Genomic DNA, 25,372 nt, shown 5'->3' with positions numbered 1-25,372 from the left:
GACCATGGTAAGTCAATTCAGCGTTTAGAGTTCCTCCTGGAACATACTGTACAGCACCAGTTAGCTGATAAATACTGTTCTCACAGCTGACATCCTTGAGTTGCTGGGGCAGAACAAAGATTATAAACAGAAAGAAACAGTTACATTTAATGTGCTTTAAATAAGGAGAAACACGATCAATGTTTGCCAAATGGGAAAGGACAAAATCAGCTGGGGAAACTATGGTGAAGCTTTTAAGCTATGACAGAGGTAGAAGGAAAGTCTCTCTTCAGCCAGATAACCTGGCATGTACTTCTAACAGGAGATAAAAGATTAAAGGACTTTTTTCCCCTGAAGCAACAGATGAAAAATAAGATGAATATTAATTGCTAATGTGTCTATTCATAAATGCCAGGTGCAGAATTGCAGTAAAGAGCCTGACAACTAGAAGTGCTATTAACTGATGGAGTTTATGACCTAACAGGCACCACTGAAAGCCCATTGGGTCATTCATATTACTGGAGGGTTAATTTAGATGGGAAAATGCTCTAAAAAGGTAGAGACGTGGCCACACTATTCATAATACCAGTGAACATCAGAGTGCACTGAGCAAGTCAAGCTGGACGTTCATAACCCTAGTATGGGCATAATTAGAACTGGGTGAAAAACACAATTCCATCCTGTGGAAAATTCTGAGATTTCAAAATGTGGTTTTATACCAAACTGGGATGGAAAAGTAGAAATTTTGGAATTTTTTATGAAACTAAATATTCCTAAATATTTCATTTCAGAAAGGTCTAAATGTTTCCTGTTGCCTTTGTTTCAACTTTTATGTGATATAATTTACAACATTATAAATATAAGTATATTGTATAATGTTACTTTTATGTTACAATAATAAAGTCAGATGAAATGTTTCACTAGCATCCCATAAAAATGTCAGTGAAATCAGTACACTCCCACAAAATTTGTTGACATAATCAAATCAATATTTTCAGCAGAAAATTGTTTGGTCTAAAATCTTCGACCAGCTCTAGACAAAAATCTTTGTATCAAACACAAAAGGAGAAAGGCACTTCTGGGCATCACAGCTTCCTGGGATTCCAGCAGTTGAAGATTCTTAAGTATCTAAGGATTGTGAACCTTATTGACAAAGTGGGTACAATCCATCGATGATGGAGGCAGACCCCATGCCTGCTGTACACTCTTTCTAAATGTCAGGTATGAGCATTACAAAGTGTGAGCAATGCAAAGCAAATTCTTCTGTGTTTAAAGTTCAGCCATTCTCTTTGTATATATTCCTGGAATGCGCTGAAATAAAGCAAAGGAAAACCATGCAGAGAGGCAGCTCAGAGCCATAAATTACTTTAGTTAAATGTCAGAACTGGAAACAACTATGGTTTGCTTACCAACCTTTAACACACACACATGCATGCGCACACACATGCCTATTATATATATTTATATGTATATATACACACTAGCCCAGATTCTCCAGTCTGCTTTGCAAGCAGTATAAAGTGGCTTTACACTAGCCTGAGATTCCAGCTGAGAATTTCTCTTGTACAGAGGAAATTTATGCTAGTGCCAGATATCTCCCCCTCCCCGGGTAAAGGGGGATAAAGGGACATATCAGGGACTTGGCTAAGATGAGCTCTGCTATGCCTGATCTTCTGCTGACCTTAGGAACCTTACACCTGCAGCAGAAAACAAAAGCAAAACACTTCCCTCTCTAAGGTGTCCCAGGACCAGGGAGCCCTGAATCAGAGATCACCACCACTCCTTGCCTACTCCACCTGAGCAAGATTCAGCATGGATAAAGGTTTATAATTTGATAGTATTTTAACATGCTTGTTGATTACCATTGCAGGCAGAGAGTATTTTGGTTTTGGGCCTGATCCAATGGACACTGAAGTCAATGGGAGCCTTTTCATTGATTCCAATGGCTGATGCGTCAGGCCCTTTGAGAGCATTTCAGAAATATCAAGGAATTTGCCATTTGAACTCGCTGTCACTCCTGATTTCAGGGCAGTTGTGGTGTAGTACTCGTAGCACAGGTTTGGGGATAACAATGTCCACGCCTCTCATTAGGGGGCTAATTAGTGTTCGTTAAGCACTTTGAAGATGAAAAGCACTAAGTAGTAATCAGGAGAGATTTCTGGTCCATATGGACATTATTTGAAATATTCATATTAATTACTCTTTCCACTGAACGTAGAAGGAGGTCAGTTCCCAACATTTAGGGAAAGCAGACTCGACACTGCCAAGGTGCTGAGCACTTGGGTCATGATGCAGCAAAGCACTTTAGTGCGACTGCTTACATGCAGGAAGTTAATCACAGGGTTAAGTGCTGTGCTGGATCAAGGCCAGAGTGCTCAGTACTTTGCAGGATCAAACCCTGAAAGCAGAGAATAGTGTTCCTCTGTTCTGAAACACAAAGGAAGACCAATGTCAGGACATGAACTAATACCGTACCATCCCAGCGAAGCATCAAGTTGGCCAATTTCTGTATTCCTAAAGAAGCCCGTTTGCATGAGGGATGCACAGGAGCAATCTTAGACAAAATATTTCCACCATAACCAGCCTAACAATCTTTAAATAAAACTATAATTCATCAAGGACAGGAGCAGAGCAGAAAGCACACTGATCTCACCATGCAAATTTAATTTACCCACGGAGGACTTAGATACGATGGAGCTGGGATAGTTTTAAAAGACCCTCTTGGAACATAGGAATTGCCACACTGAATCAGACTAACAAAGGTCACCTATTCCAGGATCCCGGCACCAACAGCGGTCACGTTCCAGATCCCTCAGAGGAGGTGTTGTAGACAGTTATGGGATAATAAACTTGGAAGGAGCTCCCCCTAAACATCCATAAAACGGACACATTATCCTCCTGAAAACTCTCCTTTGCTGTGAAGTCTGCAAAAACCTTGCCATTGGCTTGGTTGCTGGTATGCTGAAACCACAGCCTATCATGCCAGCCAGTGTGGTCTTATAGTTTCCTTGTACTCTCCCCCATTGATCTGTCTGTATCCATTTGTTGTCTCTTGTCTTATACTTAGACTGTAAGCTCTTTGGGGCAAGGACCATATTTAGTTCTGTGTTTGTATAGCAGAGATATTGTAGCGCTCCTAAGTGTACAGTAATACAATAATAATAATAACCTGTCCACTGCAGGAAAGTCTTCTCTTAACTCCCTGTAGTTAGATGCTGGCTTAAACCCTGAAGTAGGAGGTTTATATCCCTTTCAAAACTCTTGTTTAATGTTCATATTTACTATTCTAACTCAGGTTATGCTTGTGATCCACGTGAACGTCTAGTCCCTTTTGAATCCTGCTAAACTCTTGGCCTTGATGATATATTGTGGCAATATGTTCCATGCGCTAATGGCACATTGCATGAAGCAGTATTTCCTGTTGCATCAAACCAGCCTGCTGATTGGTTGATTAGTGTCCCGTGTCCTTTAGTATACACAAATAGCTGGCCTCCAGGTACAATTTTGAAAACTCTCTGCTTTAAAGAAGTATATAAAGCAAAGCCTTGGGCAATTCAAGGACCAGAGTAGAGAGCCTGGTTGCTGAAAGATCTGTAAACATTATCCAGATTACACACAACAGTACCACACTCAGCCAGTGATGTGAAAAATATGAATCACATTCTTACCCAGCTAAACTACCCAAGACTCTAAAGAAGCCTGCTAATTATTTCTAAGGACTTTTAATATTACTGTCCCTAAATTTGATTAAATACCACTCTAAATCCTTTCAACTGAACATCATTAGAGAAAGTTGGCTTGATGGGGCAATAAAAATGTTTTCTGTTTCCCATCGACTAATGGCTCTTCTTCAGTAAAATGTGCTATGTTTTAACATCACATAGTGCTCTTCGTCTGCTAAATTGGGGGAGCTGTGATATAGGGTTCAATAAGCATATGATCCTCCTCTTTGCTGATCAAATTAAGACTATTTAAAACTCTGTGCTTTAGGAGGACAGCAGGCTCCAATGGAGAAGTGTTAAGATCTCCAACTGTTCTAAACTGACAAACGGGGGTGGGGGTGGAATTATATCTTTTAAAACCACTGCAAAATGTGAAAGGCAGGTTAATGCAGCAGCGAAGTAGAATGTTAAATTTCCCCATCTTCTTTCCAAGAAATTGTCAGTCCCAGGACAGAGAATTTTTCCAGTATAAAACTAATACACTCTAGTGCAGAGGTTCTCAAACTGTGGTCCGCGGACCACCAGTGGTCCGCAAGCTCCATTCAAGTGATCTGCAGATAGTTCCCTATAAAGTGCGCACCTGGGCGGCCGCATATGAGAGAATGAAAGGCCACCCACCACCAAATTAGTGGAGCCCTGCAGTCATGGCTCCACTAATTAGGTGCCTGGACCCTGGAGAAAATGCACATGTAAAGTGAGGTGGTGGCCTTGGGGGAAATAAAGGGTAAGGGGCAATGGGGTGAGACGAGGCGGTGGGGGTAATTTGGGATGGGCAGGGCTGCAGCGGCCAGAGAAAGAGGCAACTTTCCCTAGCTTTGTGCATGGATCTAGATAGCATGAACTGTCCCACTGTTAGAACCTGGCAGGGCAGGTTCTAATCAGTGGGAGTTTTGTTTGAGTAAAAAGAAAAGGAGTACTTGTGGCACCTTAGAGACTAACCAATTTATTTGAGCATGAGCTTTCGTGAGCTACAGCTCACTTCATCGGATGCATACCGTGGAAACTGCCTTTTCCACTGGCAGTTTCCACGGTATGCATCCGATGAAGCGAGCTTGTAGCTCACGAAAGCTCATGCTCAAATAAATTGGTTAGTCTCTAAGGTGCCACAAGTACTCCTTTTCTTTTTGCGAATACAGACTAACACGGCTGTTACTCTGAAACTTGTTTGAGTAAGGATTGCAGGATTGGGCCTTTTGTGTTATGCTGGGGTAGAATGGAGCAAGATTATATGATTTAACATAATCAAATAATAGATCAAATTTTCCTCTTGCTTACACCAGTGTAAATCTAGAGCGATTCCATTTAAATCAGTGACTACAGAGTCACTCTGGCTGTCCACCAGTGTAACAGAATTTGGCCCAAAACGTGTATCCCATGAAGCTACTGCAGTGAAGAAAATTTTAAATAGCAGTTTTCTTCACTCCAATGTACATTTTTCTATTTTAGAATTCAGTTAAACACACACACACAGAGAGAGAGAGAGCAGAGAAAATGTAAGTGTAAATATTATCTTCCCTCGATTACAGATAGCTACGCCACAAAACCCGTATTAAATTAACATGGAGTGGCTTAAACCAACAAAGACTTAAAAAGGGTTCCGAAAATATAGTCCAGGAACAAATTGTTCCTGAGCATCTCTCATGCCTTGAGCTTCACACTATGCTACTGTCTCTTTGAAGCCCGGCTGCCGGAGTGGATCTTTCACACCATGCATCACAACATCACTGGCTATATCGTCTCAATCTCCAGCACGTAGTATTCACCTGATTACAGGCAGGGTCCATTGCAGCTGCTCCCGTGGAGTGCTAATTAGTACTAGGGACTTGTTCATAGTGTAAATGAATCTTTGAGAGCCACAGAGATATATAACAGGTATCAGAGTAACAGCCGTGTTAGTCTGTATTTGCAAAAAGAAAAGGAGGACTTGTGGCACCTTAGAGACTAACCAATTTATTTGAGCATGAGCTTTCGTGAGCTACAGCTCACTTCAACCGTAAAGGTAAAGCCAGGGACTGAAACCACTTCGCTGTTAATAGGAATGTGCATATTACAGCTGTTCTAAACAATTGCAAGTGCCTAGCTGGTGATTTTCAGAATCTAACTTGTCCATTTTGAGGGTTTGTTTTAAATAACAGGAGCCAGTCAACCACATTATAGATTAATCTCCTGAAAAAAAAAAACAACAGTGAATCTATTAACAGAGCTGTCTTTAAAACCTGAGACAGAGAAAACAGCCCCTGAAAGGACATTTTTCCCAGTGTTTTTCTCCAACAGCTGCGTCAATTTAAATCAAATTTGGTTTAAAGAAAATTACTCTCCGATTGAGATTTTATATGTCAGGGTTGGGCCTGAAACAAATGTTTCAAGCTAAGTACCTGGTAGCCCAGGATTCCTAATGGAAATAAAGCTAAGCATCAGAGCGAGACTACTGGCTGCTCTCCCAGACCCTCACTGAAGGACGTGTGTGCAAAGAGGTAACTGTCTCTCAATAAAAGAATATCGCACGGTCAAGATTTTGGAACTGGAGTTAGAGCCACAGAAATAAAAAACTTGGGTAAAATGCCAGGTGTTTCCTTGTGAGTAGGCAACCCGAGCACCTACAAACTGGATCCACACATCACTTTGAAAGAGGTGTTTGGGATCCACAAAAAGAAGAACGCATTTCTAAACACACACACGCACACCCCTCCAGCCTAATTCAACAACTTCAGTGCTACCGGCACTGATTGCCCCCCACTTTGATTTAAGTACATCCAATCAGCCCCTAACCATTGGGGATCCTCCAGTCCCACGCTGTTCCCCCGGATTTCTCACAACCCTTCAGCGCGGAGGGCAGTTTCATTCCCCTCCAATCCCCCGTCAAACTCCCCATTTCTCCGACAACAAATGACAATGCATCGCATCCCTTTGCTAATCGGCTTCGGGTTGCATCATCAATCGATGGAGGACTGCATCGTTAAACGCAAAGTTTACCTTCCCCACACGAGAAACGCCAGAACGCTACTGAAAGCGGTCCACATCGTCAACCATCTCTAGATCTCAGGGTTCCCCATGCGGGTAAATGCCCAGTCTGTCTGCATTACTCCCCTCCTGACCGGTCTGCAATCCCACATTTAGAAACATGCCCCCCGCTCCCAACCAGGGCTCGGAGAACACGCCAAGGTGCATCACAACAGATGTTGGTCACGTTCACAGATGCACGGGGGTGCATTTTGTTTAAACAGACAGGCCAGCTTTGCATCCCTGCCAACGTGCATTTAAAGCCGAGGCCAGGGCAGCTCTGTCCTGCCACGTCTGCAGAGGGTGTTTTTTTTTTTAAATATTTTTGGGCCAAAAAAACCCCAAAGCCAGTGACCGGCTCCAGCGAGCCCTGTGTAAGGGAGGGCGCTGGAGGTGCCGGGGTCAGGGAGAGCGGCAGCGGCGGATGCTCACCGCGCCTCCAGGCAGCGGGACCATCCAGGGCAGAGAGGCGAACGCTTGTACTCACCGGAGCTCCGCGCGCGTCCTCCCCCGGCTCCAGCCCATCGGAGAGAGTCCCGCGCTGGCTAAATCCCCGGAGCTCGGCTGGCCGCGCTCCCCAGCCCCCTGCCGAGCGCCCCGCAGCGCAGCGCAGCTCCCCTCCACCGCCGCCGAGGGACCCGCTCGCCTCCGCCCGCTGCCGAGTGGCTGCTGCCGGCTCCGCGCGGCGCCTCCCAGCAGCCCAGAGAGCCTGGGGCGCAGCGGCGAGGGCGGAGAGCGCCGCCTGGCCGCCGCGCCGGGCAGCGGCTTCGCCCCCTCCCTCCCCGCCGCGCCCACCCCACCCGGCTTCCCAGGGGGTCGCAGAGCGCCGCTTGCTCAGCCCCCGGGCAGCGGGGGGACCCCGCCCCGCCGCCCGGGGCAGGGAGGGCACTAGGCCCTGGGCAGGAGACAGGTGCAAGCGCCGCATAGGCTCCGGCTCTGATTGCACCCCGTTGGCCCTAGTTGCTGTCAGTCAGCTCCTGCCTGGAGGGCACAGGGTGCCTGTCCCAGAGGGCTGGGAGAGGGGGAGCCCTTGAGCGGGGGTAGGAACTGGAAGCAGCTGCCGGCGTCTTTGGGGAGCAGGGAGTCTCCCCCCTGGCATTCCCAGGCAGCCGGGGCACCCACTCCAGTCCAGAAGATTAAAGAGGCAGGAAGCCTCTGAGTCTAGTGTGCCAGGGGAGGGCACAGCCGGGTAAGAGGCTAAGGCAGGACAGCTGGTCCCTAATAGAATCATACCCTCTCTCTTCGGTAATGGGGGCTGGCCGTTGAGCTAATCAACATGGGAGTTTGGCTACTGGGCAGAGTTCGTGCAGGAGGCAAGCAGCAGGCTCAGGGGCCAGCACAGGCACCGGGACCTTCTTCACACACAGAATCCCTTGTTGGAGGGGAGGTGCAGGTGTAGGACATGACAGGAAGGGAGAGAGAGACACTACACTACACTGAAGCTTACTTCTCCTTGAAAACCCTGCCCCCTGGCTGGGATTTGGCACACAAGGCAGTAGAACAATGAGCAGATTTTTTTTTTTTAAGTTCACATTCTTTTAAAAATATATGTAGGGACCAGAGCAGAAGCCTTCACTTTCCTAAGCATTTGCAATAGCTTGAACCATTCTCTGTAAGGCTAGTTTAGTGCTGGAGAAAAGGTTCAGCCCTGCAGCCTGAAGTTACCTCTATCTAGAGAACAGAGGCTGCCAGTGTAAGGGGCTCCTATACTCTCCATCACCTCTGAGCAGGAGGGACTAGCTCAAGGCCTACACAGATCAGTTCAGTCCCTATTTCCATTCAGGTCTGGGTCTCTCTTTAGAGACTGCCAACAAAAGCAGGCCACGTATAGGGTGTAAATGTTAGAAAATGGGCCAGGCCCACTAATTAATTTCATGTAGGCCAAGCAGTCAAGGGAGGGAAATGACTTCTGAGCAGTACTGATCTGGACCAGATTTCTTTCACGTGGTGACAGGGTGAAATGCTCCTGAGCCATTTTCTGAGCCATTGAGGACCTGCTGGAACTGGACTTTATAAATAATAAAAAGCCTTAGCCAAAGGAGAATGCCCCCAGCACAGGGCTGCTGAGGGCCCCTGTGCAAACACCAGCAGCAAGGGTGTGTCTGGGACAAGGCAGGAGTTCTCATACTGCACATGACTACTGCAAGTCAGGGTCAATTCAGGTTGCAGAGCTACCATGTAGGAACCCTGGGAGCTGAGGCTGCCTTAAGCAGGGCAGTTCCTGGCTACTCTATGCTGGGCTAGGGGCCCCTGGGCTGTGTCTCCTACGGAAGCCCAGAACTTGAACTTTTACTTAAAACAAAAAGTCAGCACTGTGCATTGAAGACAGAATGGAGCCCAATGTCATCTAGTCTAAACCTCACTTATAGTAAGTCACTCTCCCAGAGTGTTTACTGGATTTAATGAGAAGATGTACATTGTGATAATTATTCCACATACACCAGAGGGACAGAAGAAATAACTGGCCTAGGGAGGCTCTGGGTGATCTACACTAATGTGCAATCCTCTGCTTAGAGATCTTGCTCCAGGAAGGAGGTGATACGTTGCTACTGGCCCTGGTGTGGTGCACCTGCCCCGCCATGGCTGTGGGCTTCAGGCTGTGCTCTGTAGGTGCTGGAGGGAAGAGGGTTGTATGAGTGAGGGTCTGCTCCCTGACTCTGCACCTAGATTTCTGGGCAGAAAATACCCTCATGGCTGCTACTCAACTGAGCGGGGTGGGGGAGGGGTGGGGCCCTGAGCAGACAGTCAGGAGATGACTTGTGACTCCACAATGGATAAGGATCCCCAAGATCCACAGCTGCAGGATGAAGCCATAACAGCTAACATTTTCAGCCTCTTCCTCTCTGAATCCCCACATAATAGATGGTTGGGGGGGAGGGATAGCTCAGTGGTTTGAGCATTGGCCTGCTAAACCCAGGGTTGTGAGTTCAATCCTTGTGGGGGCCATTTAGGGATCTGGGGCAAAAATTGGGGATTGGTCCGGCTTCAAGCAGGGGGCTGGCCTAGATGACCTCCTGAGGTCCCTTCCAACCCTAGCCTTCTATGAATTTCTATGTCCCATGGAAGCTAGCTTTCTTTCCACCATAGACCCATCCAGTGTCCCTTCCCCCATGAGGATATTATCCTTCATTTTTAATATACCTACTAGAAAGAGAGGTTCCTGCTAGCAGGCAGGGTAGAGACAAGGGACTGATAGGTTTCTCTAGTTTCTGTTCTACCTTGGCTGAACATTATACCACATTCTCAAAGATGTTCTATTCTAGCTACCCCTGAAGTCCTATCACAAAGATTTCCCTTGGAAGTGAGGCAAGAGAACTTCCCATACAGTCAGACACAGTATCAATGGTATTGGTCTAGCACCTGATTGTTATTTCCATTTTGTTATGTTTTTAAATTTTGCTTTCTGAAAACACAAATGCACACACCCAGTGGATCCTATACTATCAGTAAACAACAAAAAGTTTCTTTTAGTGCAAAAGGTAGGGGTTTAGGATCATTTGTCAGCTGCAACAAGCATCACACCAGGCTAAAAGAGCCTCAACTGCTTAAACTTTAATTCTTTGTTGCTAGAAGAAAAATGGTAATTTTGACTATTACAGTCATCCAAAAAAGTGGTCATGCAGTTCTGAACTCTGAGCAGTTCATAACAGCTATTTTATTTTATGAACCGCTAAAAAACCTGTTAAAATTCACATCAATGTGGCATGCTTCCAGGTAGCGAATTATAGCTCTTATGCACACACACAACCCCACGTTACATGTCATCCCATTGCTTAACTATTTTATGTAATTCCTCTATTTTTCTATTAATTTCTATCTGCTCTTTTATTTGTTACCTGCAGTACTAACTGAATTTAATAATCTGAAATACAAAAATTACAGTAAAAGTGTAGAGCCTGCCTCAAATTGACATATACAAGAAAGTAATTCATGGTTGGCAATGCTAAACAGTCATAGCACAGTGCAATGGCAGTTAACACAAACGGTATAGAATCAGAAGTAAAATGGAGTACATTCTTTTCAGATGACACATCCTGCATAAGAGAAACGTTGCTATAAAAAAGGGAATTGTTACATTCTGTTTAAAAATGTAGATTTTCTGTTTCACAATTTTTTTTTGAATCTGTTGGGAACGTTAGAAAGTTTTCAGCCTCAGATTCCCTTTCTCCTTCCATCCTCTCCTGGTCTTTCTTCCTCCCTCCCTTTTTCTTTCCCCCCAGGAGAAATCCTCCCCCCAAAAGGCAAAGAGCCTGGGATGAAGTGGCAGCAATGCCATTCTGTCCATGGGTGGGTGATGAAGCCAGAGAGCAGGATTGGTGGAACCTACAGAGTTCATAAGTGCTGTCTAGAGACCACTGCTCTACGTATGCAGCTAAAAGGGGAATTTGGGGATAGGATAAGGGATTTCTGGCAATGTGAATCCACTGTCCATTCTTTGCAGAGTGGAAGTGCAATGGCTGCAGGCCTGGATTTAGTTTTCCCCTAGACCTTTCCCAGCACACAGCCAGGTTGCTTTAGCTGTCTGCTGGGACTAGGATTTAGCCCTCAGTTGATGAACTGCTACCAAGAGTTGGAGGGGAAAAGAAGAAAGTGGGTACATGCTGTATTTCATGGGAAGGATACAGATCTCTCATGGCTATGTTCCTCCACCTTGTGTCACCCTGTATGTTCTAAACTGCAATGCAGACATCAGACTGTGAAGCCGAGACTTAATAGCATGCTTTTCCATCAGGGATTCGACAGCATATTTCCCACTGAACGAGTTTTGGCATGGTACAGCTATGCCTATGTGGAATTACCATTACTTTCATCCTGTCCTATTTGATCATCCGGAAATTCATTTTATGCCCTCCCTAGCAGAGTGTCTTGCACAAAACTACATTGACGAAGCAGCAAAAAGAACGCCAATCAACAGCACATAGGATGTTGTAGTCTTGCTTATAATTACGTTATTTAAACATTGATTTCCTCTTCTGTCAGGAACCTGATCTTTTTCAAAATGCTTGCACTGGCCGTTGTCTTTGTGACAGAGACCGGAGACGTGTATCAATTACACAATTGTCATCTAGTAAGTACTGCAGAGTAATTTGATTGAACACAATTATAAAATTTAAGTTGCAGCAAAACATCTATTTTTATTCCTTTTTAACATGAAATTCTTGGTGGTAAAGTCAAGTTTGCAGCAGTTAACAGTATTCTCCCTGGGAGAGCTCCAACTGCTGGTTTTGGGTTAATATTAAAACTAATGGGCAATTATCCAGTCGGGTTGACTTTGTGCACATCAGTTTATTTTATTTGCTTTGTAAATTGGGCCCCATCGCTAAATCTCTAGCCCTGCGCATACATATAACAGAGAAAGAACATGTTGACCAGTGCCAATTCAATGCAGCTCCTTGATCATCAAGTCAATGCATCCTCCTCCTCAGAGAAAAGCCTGAGGAAGTTGATGAGGTTTACATCGTGCCCTGAAGGCCATAAACTCATGCTTTGTTAGACCAGCAGGAGGAGTGAATTTCAGTCAATGGCTTTTCTCCCCCTTCCCCCCCAAGAACTCTCAGCCAGCCACTATCACAGTCCAGGTCAAAGACCTCAAAGCAAAACCAGCCCGTTTGATCTCCACTACTGTGATGGCAAAAAGGGCGAGAGCAAGCTCGAAGGCAGCCATTAACCACAAGCCACATAGGGAATTCATAGATCAAACAACACATTGAACTGCACCCAGAGCAAGAACATTGGATGTTGATGAATGGGTGTGATGTATTATCTACTAATTACATAGGTAGCTATGGGGATATACTGCCAATTTTTTAACAAAGGAATCCATCAAAAAATTTAAAGCCATAGTCAGTGAGAGAAGCAATGTTCCCTGGGTAATATATTCTCTGCCCACAAAACATCTGACTCCATACTCATTCCCTCTTCAACAAACCCCTAGTAATTGCATACCCAATTCCATCAGTCTTACAGCCCTGACCCCGTCAATATCTCTTGCCCCACTGTGCTCTCCCCTCCTTAGCATCTCATAGAGGATTCCCTCCCTGCTTGGTACCTATTCCACATGGCAGCAGCAGCAGAGTGGGTTGTTCTGCTGCCTCTGGTGACTTTGGAGTGTATGTAAGGGGGATGGCTCACCTGCATGGATCAGCTGCAGGGGAATGGGATTCAAAAGGAGTTTTTCTGTGTAAACCCTTGTCCTCTTCCCCCTTTCTCCCTCATATTTTTGTCTCTCTCTTAATGCACAGTATCTGTATAGCAAACTCTGGATACCTTACCACCACAATATTGCAATGCTTGCTGGCTGGAGGAAATAGGTCTACGGGGGTAAGGGAGGAGTTGTACTGCTTAACAAGTGAAGGCTCTTTAGACCTTTGAATCAGACAAGAGAGCACTTGTTGATCCAACCAGGACAGCATCTGAGAAATGTGGCATTAGTGAGATAGCAAAGGCCTTATCCTGCTCTGTGTCCTGTTTGCACCGATTCAGCTCAGTGGCAAAATTCCTATTGATCTCCACGGTGCTAGAAAATGCCCGGAATGAGGTGGCAGGGCTATATTTCTTGGGGCGCAGAGAACTAAGGTGTTCATTTGGGGCAAGACAGAGGCATAGTTTTGTTGTGACTAATGAGGGTCACAGGAACATTAGTATTTGACCTGGTAGCTTGGAGAAACCACAGCACCGTGACACTCAGGCTATATCTACACTTGGAGCTGGGTGTGTCCTTCCCAGCACAAGCACGCATTCTTTTGTTAGCTCTCACTGAGCTAGCGTAATGCCGACAGACTCCGGTTGTCTTGGGCCGGGATCAAACCTGGGACCTCTGAAGCTTAATGCATGAGCCACTCTATTATATTAGCTAAAAGATACATCCCTTGGCCCAGGCTGTAGCAGACTCACCCACTGGTGTAGCTGCCACTAGAGGGCGACAGAGTGCCACACCAAGCAGGCCTGGGTTACGGTAGTGCTAACAGGAGTGTAGCCGCAATAGCATGGGCCGCGGTGAGCTGCGAGAGGGGCTAGCTTCCCTGAATACAAACCTGTTCAGACCCTGCTTGGGGCAGCTACCCCATGTTGGTTGTGCTACCGCCGCTACCATTTTTAGCACGCTAGCTCAAGGAGAGCTACCATGTCTAGTCAAGCTGTGACTCTCACGCCCAGCACCAACCGTAGATATAGCCTAAATGGCTCCTTGCTGCCGACCGTTATTTTGACAAAGCCCCTAGATAGTCTAATGGAAAAACTATTTTCATCCTTACTTATATAAAAGGTCTCTTACGCTGGATCTTTTCTTCACAGATCAGATCCTAATTACTCTCCAGGCTTGGACAATGGTGCAGTTGAGAAGGGTAGAAACAAGCTTCCTCTCAAACCACCAAACAAAAGCCTTCAGTCAGGGTATTTACAATAAATACAAGCAGCAAGTGAGAGGGCTTCCATTTCCTGACAGTATTACGCTCCAGGGAGTGTTTTCTGTGGAAAGAATCTATGACATCACTGACCACTGGAATTTGTGTTGAGATGGTTTAATCCAAGTTAAAAATCACAATAAATAAGGGGGCTTCAGTTCTTCTGGCTGGACAGAATGTACCCAGTTTGAGAGCTATTGAGAAACTCTATTGACAAACCCAACTAAACATCAGGGGTATTCTCATGTAAGACTTGCAGTGGTCACTACGCTCAAGAAATTCATCTTGGTCCAGGATTCAAGTGGTTGGCTGGAGCGTTGTGGCCCCAATTCAGCAAAGCACTTAAACCCATGCTTAAAGTTAAGCACATGCTTAAGTCCTATGGACGTCCTGAAAGATGGGCATGTGCTGTAATGCCTACAGAAAACTCAGTGATGGTGAGACAGCTAGTTAGTGGTGATCAACCTTTCTCAGTACTAACCATGATTACTTCATTGTTTCCTTGTGCTCCCCCTGTTCATTGGTTGTATCCACCAGTTGCCTATGAGCTTACATTGTGAGTTCTCTGGAGCAGGGACTGTCTCTATTATACAGTTGTACAGCACCTATCAGATAGTTCCTAGGAGCTAGGGCTCCTATCATAATACAAATTCATAGCAGCAGTAATGGATTTAAGCAGGTGCTTAACTATTTTGCTGAATCGAGACCTCTATTCTGAGTCTCTCAGTTACTTGTATTGTGTTTTCTTCTGTGTATGGAACGGGTCATCACTCAGCCTAACCTGCTTTCAGACTGTACGTGCCTGTTTGTGTAGCCTCACTGGACTTTAATAGGGTTATAGCAGGAGAGACTAGGGCCTTGAATGGATTAAAAAATTTGCAAAGTCTTTAATACTTCAGCTGATATATTGAATAGGCAAGTCTCTTCTCTTGCCAGGATTCCTGCCAGGTGACAGTAACAGCCATATCACTGTGCAAGTCAAGAAGCAGTAGCCTAAATTTGTTCATAAGGGCTCAAATTAGCTATTAATCAGAGCCATGTTGAAGAGGACATCAGCAATCATTCAGTGTTCCATTGAAGCACAGCCTGTGTGCAGATCACATGCTGAACTTATTGCTTCTATAAGAGAGAATGATGCTTGGTGAAGTACTGTACAAAGGTAGGTAATTGAGATACATTTGCGAGAGCTTGACCCCAAGGCTGCTCGGTTTCACTGGCCTAATGACTTTGAAATAACCTGAGTCAGAATAGGGTCAGGCTAGCAGTCGTTAGCTGGGAAGATAAACTTGGTGAAGTTTGGAATCTGCTACTTCACCCTGTGAGAGATGCACCTTTATAATTGTATCCAGTTCATTATCAGCTAGTAAATTCTAACACTGCATGATAAACATTCCATTGCTGAGGGACCTTCCTAGGTATTAGGTAAGGGTTTGACCAACCTCCCAGAGGCTTCCATAGGAGTTGGATGAGGTCCTAGGAGACGAACACCTATAGATGCAACCCCAGGCTAGAAGGAAGAGAAGAGAAGAGATATCACTGACTGAGGTCATATGCTATGTTACAACTTTAAGATTTTTTTGTATTGGTTTGGGAGTTGGTATTTTTGCTGGGTTCAAGACAAAAGGGCCACATCCTCGATTGCTGTAAAGCAGTGTAGCTCCATTGACTTCAAGGCTGGTTGTCAGCAGCTGACAAGCTGCTCCAAAAATAGATCCATAAAATCAGAAGCATGGGCCTGCCTGCTATCCCATCACAAAATAAAATATGAATCATGGTTCAAACACAAGGTAAGGGAAATCAGAAAGTAAGTAGCATAAATGGTGAAAAGTAAAATTTACAAAAATTTTAAATCTGTTATTTGTTACAAGTTTAAAACTATTTTACTTGATTTGTCCCTTTAAACATTAATTGATCACACAGGGAAATGGTGTAAAGTCTTGTTTTTAACAAGTATTTGAGTAAGAATCACAGGATACTTTCCATTAGAAGCCTTAAAGCAGAAATGTATTGCTAATGTAATAATTATTAATCTGAGCTGAAACAAATCACATTTAAACCAAAGAGGTGAATAATTCATTCCCTTATAAGATTTTCATTGGCAGGAAAGGTAATAAATATAAAATAATGATGGGCTGATGAGCCAGTCATGCAATCTGTGGCTGGTATCACTGGGGAAAAGATCACTCAGAAGTATTTGGTAGTAAGAAAGAAGCCAAGTTTGAAAGTGCAAAATCTATTTTACAAACCACAGTTTCAAATGCATATTGAGTTCAAACTGAATGACTAAAATTCCAGTAAGAGGGAATCCCTTGTTAGTTAAGCTTCAGATAACTCAAAATGTCAAGTTATTTATTCCTGCAATGCGACAGTGTGTGGTGTTACATGTACTATTCTCTATTCCAGCCAAGACTGGAAGGTGACAGTTCACTTTAATTTACTTTAACTAGTTCAGTTTATGTAAACATTAATTTCACACTTATGAGTTGAAATAGATACTGTCAAAATTATAATTAAAAGAAAAATGCATGCACAAGAAGAGAAAGAGCTGCTGCTCAGCAGTCCAAAGAAAGAGAAAGCTTTTCTGCAGAGCTTTGCTAGGGATATAGAGAAAGAGAGGGCTGTGTTGGCAGGGGATCACATCATATGGATTCTGCAAGAAGAATATTTTCTTAAATAAAAGAGAAAATGATTTTTATTTTTTTGGGAAAAAGACAAGCAGTTAGGCTCATCGTCTGGAATGAAAAGACTCCAGCACCAGCATGGCAGTTGTTTGTGTATTCAAGTCGAACTTGAAAATAATTTCTTTGCTATGTTCCATCAGAATATGTTCTCTTCCTGTGGAGGTCAATTTTAAAACCTGACTCTCATGTGGTCTCTGAAATCCTGCCTTGAAGAAAGAAGTCCACTAGTTTAAACACAAAATCATGTCATGCTCCATTCATGCCCATCTCTGCCTCGGACTTTATAGCAAGCTCGTTATCCTTATTGCAGTACGTCTACACTACCAGCGTAAGTCGACCTATGCTACACAACTCCAGTTTTGTGAATTACATAGCTGGAGTTGACGTACCTTAGGTTGAGTTACCTTTTGGGGAGGGGTCTAATGGGAGAAAAATCTCCCATCGACTTACCTTACTCTTCTCATCGGGGTAGATTACAGGGTCAACTGGAGAGCCACCTGCAGTTGATTTGGTGGGTCTTTACTAGACCCACTAAACGGACTGCTGGTGGATCAGTCACACAGAGTGTTGATCCCTGCTGTAGTGTAGACCTGCTGTAACTGAATACCTTACTAAACGATTTTATAAAGCCAATAAAATCACTTTTTTTGCTCCCTCCTTCCTAACCTAAGCACAAGGATCTTTTCAGTCTTCTGTCTTCCATTATTGCCTCTTTCCTTCCACTCACTCCTGCAGGTTGGTTACTATTGTGGGAAAGCTCTGGCAAAGAAATGAGTCTTACACTGCATACTGAAGGTGTCAGGATCCTCAGTAGTAGGATTTCCCACAGACAAAGTGCGCCTGCCTAGAAAGTTCTGTTCCCTGAGCCAAGGTGTCTCACTCTTGAGGGTCCATCATGCCTCATGTTTATAGTTATTGCAGTTGGTCCTGACTGTGGAGAGAAAGTCAGTCCCTGAGACATCACCATTTGTCATCTTGTTACCATGTACATGTAAGAATTCCACCCACATTTGCAAAAAGAAAAGGAGTACTTGTGGCACCTTAGAGACTAACCAATTTATTTGAGCATAAGCTTTCGTGAGTGAGCTGTAGCTCACGAAAGCTTATGCTCAAATAAATTTGTTAGCCTCTAAGGTGCCACAAGTACTCCTTTTCTTTTTCCAAATTTGCAGTCACTGCAGTTCTCTAGGTTCTGATTTTAGTGCCGTTCTTCATATTCTGATGCATATATTTGTCCTGTTAACTGCAAGAGTTCTTAAGCTGTCCAGCAGGGAGCTCACTGAAATAGACAAGAGCTGCTCAAAGAATAAAAAAAGCCCTTTACCACTGGCCAGAGCATTCAATGCAATAGTTTTCCCTATATAATGTGGCACTTTATAGATTAACACATTACAGATGGGCAATTAAAGATAGGTCTGAACTGGAACGCCAGAAGCAAACCCTCTCACACTTTCCAAGCTTGAATCTAATTCAGCACTTCATGGCCTAGGTCCAACTCGACAGACAATACAATCTAAAGTAGTTATGAAGAAGCATCGACATGGTACAATGGCATCTGGGTAGTTACTTTCTATACTTTACTTTCTATACTCTAACAAGAGAAGAGTGGATAAAAGGAGGTTTTTTCCTGATTACTGTACATTCATGCTGGGGCCCATCCCTATCAAATCCACCCCATTCAGAGACTAGTGCCCAGGGTAACAGTGAAAGCACTTCAGCAAGCAGATCCTTATTCACTTCAGCTTGTGCTCAATGAGGATTTCTATCGAGGTATTTATACTGAATAAAGTCTATTGGCTTCTTTGTTTCATCTCTCATGGTCCTCTGCCCTAATCATGAGTATGGTAAGTTATAACTTCCTTTATTTTTAAACTATTGCGGAAAACCATGGTGGAAGAGCAGGATTCCCTTTTTGACTGGATAGGAATGCTTACCAAAGCTAAGAGTCTCAGCTAAGTCATAGGTTGATAAGAACCTGTCCCCAGCTCCTATAAGCAAAGCTGAGACCTCCATTGTCTCTATTAAACATGATTTATGCATACCCTGGGCACAGAAAGAGATATGCTTCCTGAGATAGCCTGGGCCTGTTTTAATGCAGCTACACCCACAAGCTTTGCAGATAGCAGCACGGTAGTGTGCAGAATTCAGACCAGACTGTAGCTTCATAAATCACTGGGCTGGCTAAAAAAAGCCACAGTAACCTGAACAACCTCTGCAAAAATAGTGCTAGCCATGAAACAAGATACTGATCATATTACGCAAGGAAGGAAGTCATGATTTGAAAGACACTCAGCTTTGTCCTTATGAATGTCCAAACACCTGCCCAAACACACACTTTAAGCACCAGAGTATATTCGAATATGTTCATTGTAACTGTGCTGGTAACCGTTTTATTTAGGGAAATCTGGTGGTAAGTGTCACACATGGATTATTGACTGGCTGCACTTAGAAATTCTTGCCAATCCCAAACCTTCAAAATAAAACAGGTGTCCCAAAGTCATGACTGGATTTGGGAAAAATATTTTAAATTATAGGTTTTGTTTGCCTCCTGACTTTTGGCTACATGCTGGTCATGTTTTAAAGCTTTTCTCCACAACCATAAGGGCTAGAAACAAACTTAAAAAAAATTAAACTTGAAATTCTCACATTCACATGACCCCAGGAGCTGGGGCTTTGAGAGAAATAGCAGATATTGCAAGACTTGCAGTGAGAGAGAGATTGAGATAGAGATCTGGCAACATTGGTTGTGACAAGGTAAAAACTGGTCCTTAAATTGCAGCACATAAGGGATTACCAGGAGAACCCATGTTCCCTGCCTATCACATGGATGACCTGGGGTGGGGCTATGAAAGCGAAGTGGAAGCTGCTGCTGCTCTGGTGGCTATGTAGAGTGGAGGATGTGTCTTCTCCCTTTACAGCTTGCTGAAAGCTGGGTAGGCTGTTAGTAGCTGTCACCACATTTGAGTTGCTTTGCTCTTGCTTTTGAATATACAATGGGTTACTAATTGGGCTGTTTAAAATTTTCTGACTGAACGCGTGTCAGAAAGTGCTGATTAATCAATATCTAAATATTCTGCAGTAACAAAAATCGATTGACAACGTACAGAAAAAACCTGAAGTGAAGCATACCAATCAGGTCAAAACATTCCATCTTGACTTTCTTGAAATGGAATGTTTCAATCCAACTTCGTATTGAAATTTTATATTAAAAAATGTTTCAAATGGCCCCCAAACAAATAAGTTTTCTAAAATGGAACGAAAAAAATTCCAAAAAACTTCCCACAGTTTTGGAATTTTCTGTTCCAATTCAGAACAAACTTTTCAAAATCACAGCATTTCCTACAAAACAAATTCAGGTTCTGCACAGCTCTAGTTCATGAGGAAAGAGTTTGGGGCTTTATTGTACTGGCCCCAGCCAGTATACTTACCAACTTGCAATCTTTTCCCCTTCTTCCCTAACTGCTCAGCCATGGGGAGTTGGACAAATACAATGAAAAAACAGGAAAAGAACAAATGGCTTCATTCCATTACTTTAAGTGTAATTCACTAGCTGACTAAGTGTCAGTAATCATTGTTATCTGCATATACTAGGTGGGTATGAACTATAACCAAAAGAAGAGGAGAGCTCTCAAAGCTATTATTGGCTTGCCTTGTGCTGTAGACTTGCTAGAGGTGAATTAACTTCTCTACTGCATCAAAAGAGTCTTGGTTTATTTGAAATCCCAAAATGCCACTCCAGACAGTAGGTAATTTGGCCTATCAGCTGATAGAGAGGGAAAAAAACAAACAAAGTGACATTGTAGAACAAATACACTAAACAATCTTCCATATCTAACACTCAGACTGTCAGCAGGGTTAATTTTTAGCAGAGAATTCCTCATGTGTTTGTAATTATGTCCCCTTTTTAATTCCCCTCATTTCCATAAGAGCTCTGTGCAGGGAAGTCTACATGTCTCCAGCTGGCTGTAAAGGCAGGGACCAGCCTATGAGCAAATGCAAGTTCTTTCCCTCTCCCCCCCCCCCCAATTCCATTATAACTGTGGGTGCCCAAGGATCCCTCTGAGGTGGATTGGTGTGTGACAAGTATCACCTATTTCTCTCATCTTGAAGAGAAAAATCACAGTGGTCAAAAGAACGAACACTACACCTAGTCCAAAATAGCAACCAAGGCCACAACACCTGGCCCTTCAAGTTTAGTGTGTCCAAGTTCTTAGGTTCACTTCCTGGCTAGGTACTTTGCTAAACTGTCTGGTGTCAGAAATCTCAGTCCTTGTTAATTAGAGCTGGCTGAAATGTTTCAAGTTTCCAAAAAGATTTGTTGCATCCCAGTGTTCCTAGGAGGAGAAACCACTTATCAGGAGTAGATAAACGAAGAATATGCAAATTGTATAGGAAACGAATGGTTGTGTTTTACATGGAGACTCCGTCTATCTGAATTAGAGACAATAATTAACCATACCCCTCCCCCCAAAACCAATGAAGACTACTCCAGACCAAGAACTCTAGATCTCTTCCCAGCAGAATACCTGTGCCTTGCCCAGTGCTGAAATAGGGCATGACACTTAACAATGAATACATTGCTTGAGATGTGATGGCAACTGTTACTTTTATCAGACACTGGCAATCATTTGTGGGATGATGAAGCCAATACAGATAATCCGTTTACATATAACTAGGGCTTCTGTTTTTCAGGGTCTATTAATTTTTTTTCCATGGTGTATTCTAAGCAAGTTTTTTGTAGATGTCAAAAAAACACAGGGGTTTGGGGGCTCTATGTACACTAACGAGTAATCTTTGTAATGTTCCCTAGTTCAATTCTGTAGTACTCTTTCAAACAGCACTGTGTTAAGTGCACTAGGGAACCTTTAGTGTGCATCAGCAAGGTCTACATCAGTAGTCCCCAAACTCGGGGGGGCGGGGAGGGAGCACCACCCAGCCCTGCTCTGACCCTGGCCCCAGCCCCCGCTCTGGAGGAGAAGGGGCACAGACATGGTCTATTACTGGTCAGGGCAGGTAGGGACAAGAGGAAAAGTTTGGGCCATGTAGATCAGTGGCCCCAATCAATGTGCAACAAGTTAGTGGGTGTTAGAAATAATCTACACTGAACCATGATGCAGACTGTGTGAACAAGCCCTTAGATACAAGCAACTAGTTCTGGTGTTTATCCAATAAACACTGATTTTATTTTTGTTATTGTGGGCATTTTATAGGTTAAAACCAAAAATCAGAAGCCCTACATATAAACCATGCAGAGGACTTGTACTCTTGACAAACAAATAGACCATCTCAGGGGCAAAAACAACATATGATTTTTAAAAGGGGCATACAGAACATGCTAGAAAGAAATTGGGAGAAGAAAGCATTCCCTCCCCCCACCCCCACCCCCATGGACATGAACATCTAACTAAAAGATGCATTTGAAGATTTATGGGTGCTTGTATATGAAAAAGCAAGCTCAGCAAGAGAATGGTTGCATACAAATGCAAGAAATGGAGAGGTTTAAAAAGAGCTTTTACAGGAATACGTTATCGGACAGCTAGGCAAAGAGTAACTGGACTGTGAAATAACATAGCCAATAAAAATGGCTACAAAGCGGCCAAATATCTTAGTAATGGCAGATTTTCTCTTTAGATGAATGCAAAAAAGACCATTTGTGGCAATAAGGCTAGGAATATATTTGTGCATTTGGCATAGGATTGCATTTTTTAAATTCAATAAGTGTAACAGACTAGGAATGATTAAATAATAAAGTGGTTAAAATTGAAGCAGGGGAGAATCTGGACAGGACTAAGCATAACCTCATTAGGTTTTAAATGAGAAGGATCACGAAGGAGGGAAGGCAAACTACATTGAGCTGCAGCCAATCAAACCTTTCAATGCGTATTATTCTGCAATGAGATGGTAAATCAGGACATCAGGTTATTGTTTATTCCCAGTAGTGTTCACAGCGTGCTAGATTTTGCGAACAGGAAAGAAGGTGGGGTGTGTGCCCTGAGGAGCTCAGTCTAAAGACAAACAGACAAATGGTAGAGGTATTATATTAGCTGAGCAATCAAAGGAGTGATTGGCCACATCTTGGTAATATATTGTTACACTAAGTTTTATATCCCACCAGCAGGATGTATGCATATCTAAATTATTCCTGATTACTTCTCAAAACTCAGCATAAGTCAGCTAGTTTCTCCATAGCATCATGGAGAAAGTGGCTCCTTAGGAATGACCAGACCACGGAGAGGTTGTAGCCTTGCAGATAACCCTGGGGGATGAGAGGTGTTTTGTGCAGATGGGGTGGGGTAGAAGGCAGAGAGACATTTGTGAGAGATGCTGACAAACAGGTGGATGAAGATCAACACAGGCATCAGTGACAGGGCGGATGTGACACGGAACAGGAGCAGAATTACACAGGGTGCTGACAGAAATTGAACTCAATTGGGTGGAGCAGAGAGTCAGTGGGTGGCAGTATTGTCTAGTGGATAGAGCACACAACTAGGACTCCAGAGACCTAGATTCTAGACAGAGTTCTGCCACTTGCCTTCTTTGGCAAGTCACTTCACCTCTCTGCCTCAGTTTCAGTTCTGTAAAATGGGAGTAATGATACTGAGCTTCTTTGTAAGTTGCTTTGAGATCTGATAAAAGCACCACACAAGCTACCTATTCTAAAATAAGGAGGTGAACTGGCCAGAATGGTGGGCAAGGAAGATGGTTTTAGCAGCAGCGTTTAGTAGAGGCGGGAGGGGAAGGACCATTGGTTTTCAGAAGGGCAGCAAGGAGGATGGTGCAGTAGGAATCTAAATCAGGAGAAGAGGGCCTGAATGAGAGCATTTAGGGTAGGGAATCTAAAGAATAAAATGGAATGTAGGCATGTTATTTCGGACGAAGCAGTGGGACCTGGACAAAGATGAGTGGAGCAAGGGAGGCAGAGATAATCCCATGGTTATAGGCTTGAGTGATGGGGAGGATGGTTGTGCTGTTAGTGGCCTGGAGAGTTTGGAGGCTAGATAAGGACATTAGTTTTTGCCATATTAAATTACGATAATGAGGCCTTGGCAACACCAGCCTGTTCCTACAAGTTTTCCACCATTGCACCACCACCAGGATAGCTGGTAAGAGTGCTAGCTTTGAGTGACTAGCACCTGCTGCTGGCAAAACCACAGCGTCATCTAGCTCTACTATGATTAATATGCAGAAAACCAAGTGGATGGCAAAAAGTTATCTGAATCCTTCCCATGCCGTCAAATGTCACACTGGGCACAAACAAGGCCCTGCCATCCCTGCTAATTATACAGGGAGTCAGTTGGCTGGCAAAGTTAATTATACAGAGTCAAATGAACAGCAAAACAAGTGATTTGGGCAGAACAGACCATTAGGCAGTGACAAATGGCAAAACAAGTTACAGGGGGTGGTGAGGAGAGTCATGTGGGACAGACACTAGATTTTCCATTAGTAGAGCCTGGCAGAAAGTTAGCACACACTTGATGAAGCGTCAGAGGTATATGCCCCAGTGCAGCTTCTAGTGCCTGTTCTCAGCCGATTGTAGGGGATGGAAAGATGGCAGCTCTGCACTGGCTTTGCAGGATGCAGACTAGATTCTCAAATTGCCTCTGCCACTTAATTACAGTGGCATCTCATGCGAGACACTTAACCTCTCTGTGCAATGAGAACAATAAGAAGATAGCGAATTCTCTTCAGATGGCTGTTAAACAGCTATTGATTTAAGAGGTGAATGTTGATTGAGGCAGAAGTTTTATTTGCTTGAGAGAGAGAGAGAGATATAATCTTGATATATCATTATATACATTCAGAATGCCTTTATCAGGCATAACCTAGAAATCAATCCATTATGCATATGAATTTTTTATTCCTGTGAAATTAAACCCTAAAATAGTGAGGAAGGTGGAGGATCAGACAAAAAAATATTTGCTAGTAAATAGTTTTCACAGAACTCACTGCAGTCTGAGTGCACGTCCCCATAAGAAAACAGAAATTTACCAATATGACATTTGACAGTTTTAAACCAGTCAGGATTCCTTCCTCCGGAGTATGCAGGCTTGGAAAGATTAGAGTTTTATTGGGAAAATGTTGGTAAATATTGATTTCAGCATACACATAAATGGACAAAATATTTCCATTGATCCTAATTGAAATGTACAGATAAGCAAAGTAACAAAAATGCTGCTTGAGAACTTAGAGTTTGATTTAAGGATATTTTATGCATTTTGACATGTGATGTTGACAACTTGTGTTTTAACAGTTATAAAGCTAACTTTTTGAATCTCAAGGTCTATCATCATTAAATTATAGTCTGACCCCCTCAATTTCCCAGAAACTGAATATTTAAATCACTAAAAATATGCTTAAAAGCCATCACTTTGCACAACTGAAAATTTACATAAACACAACACACAAATATGGCTATTATCCATCAAAATAATAAAAAAAATTAGAATTCTGACAAGTTTAGAAATGAGACATACTGTGAGGGTTAATGAATAAAGTTTGTAAAGGACTTGGATATCCTGGGATGAACCGTTATATTACCTTTAAATTATTCATATGTTACAAGAATGGCAACAGCTATAAGGTGACC

At 43.4% G+C, this 25,372-nt stretch overlaps 1 protein-coding gene across 4 annotated transcripts in view; it reads right to left on the bottom strand.

Moving 5' to 3' along the window:
- The window catches only part of RASGEF1C (RasGEF domain family member 1C), a 118,053-nt gene extending 110,704 nt beyond the window's left edge, over positions 1 to 7,349 (bottom strand). Inside the window, exon 1 of one of the 4 annotated variants that reach the window (XM_048861798.2) lies at positions 7,189 to 7,349. The gene's annotated coding sequence lies outside the window, so the exon portion shown is untranslated. Of the gene's footprint in view, positions 1 to 6,674; positions 6,806 to 7,188 lie in introns of those variants that run through there. The other 3 variants (XM_048861794.2, XM_075131266.1, XM_075131265.1) reach the window with 3 other exon arrangements.
- Between the last annotated feature and the right edge of the window lie 18,023 nt (positions 7,350 to 25,372).

This window comes from Caretta caretta, chromosome 8 (assembly GCF_965140235.1).
Source record: "Caretta caretta isolate rCarCar2 chromosome 8, rCarCar1.hap1, whole genome shotgun sequence".
NCBI classification, from domain to species: domain Eukaryota; kingdom Metazoa; phylum Chordata; order Testudines; family Cheloniidae; genus Caretta; species Caretta caretta.
The sequence above is the reverse complement of the archived record's forward strand: the minus strand, read 5'-3'. Positions and strand labels throughout refer to the sequence as shown.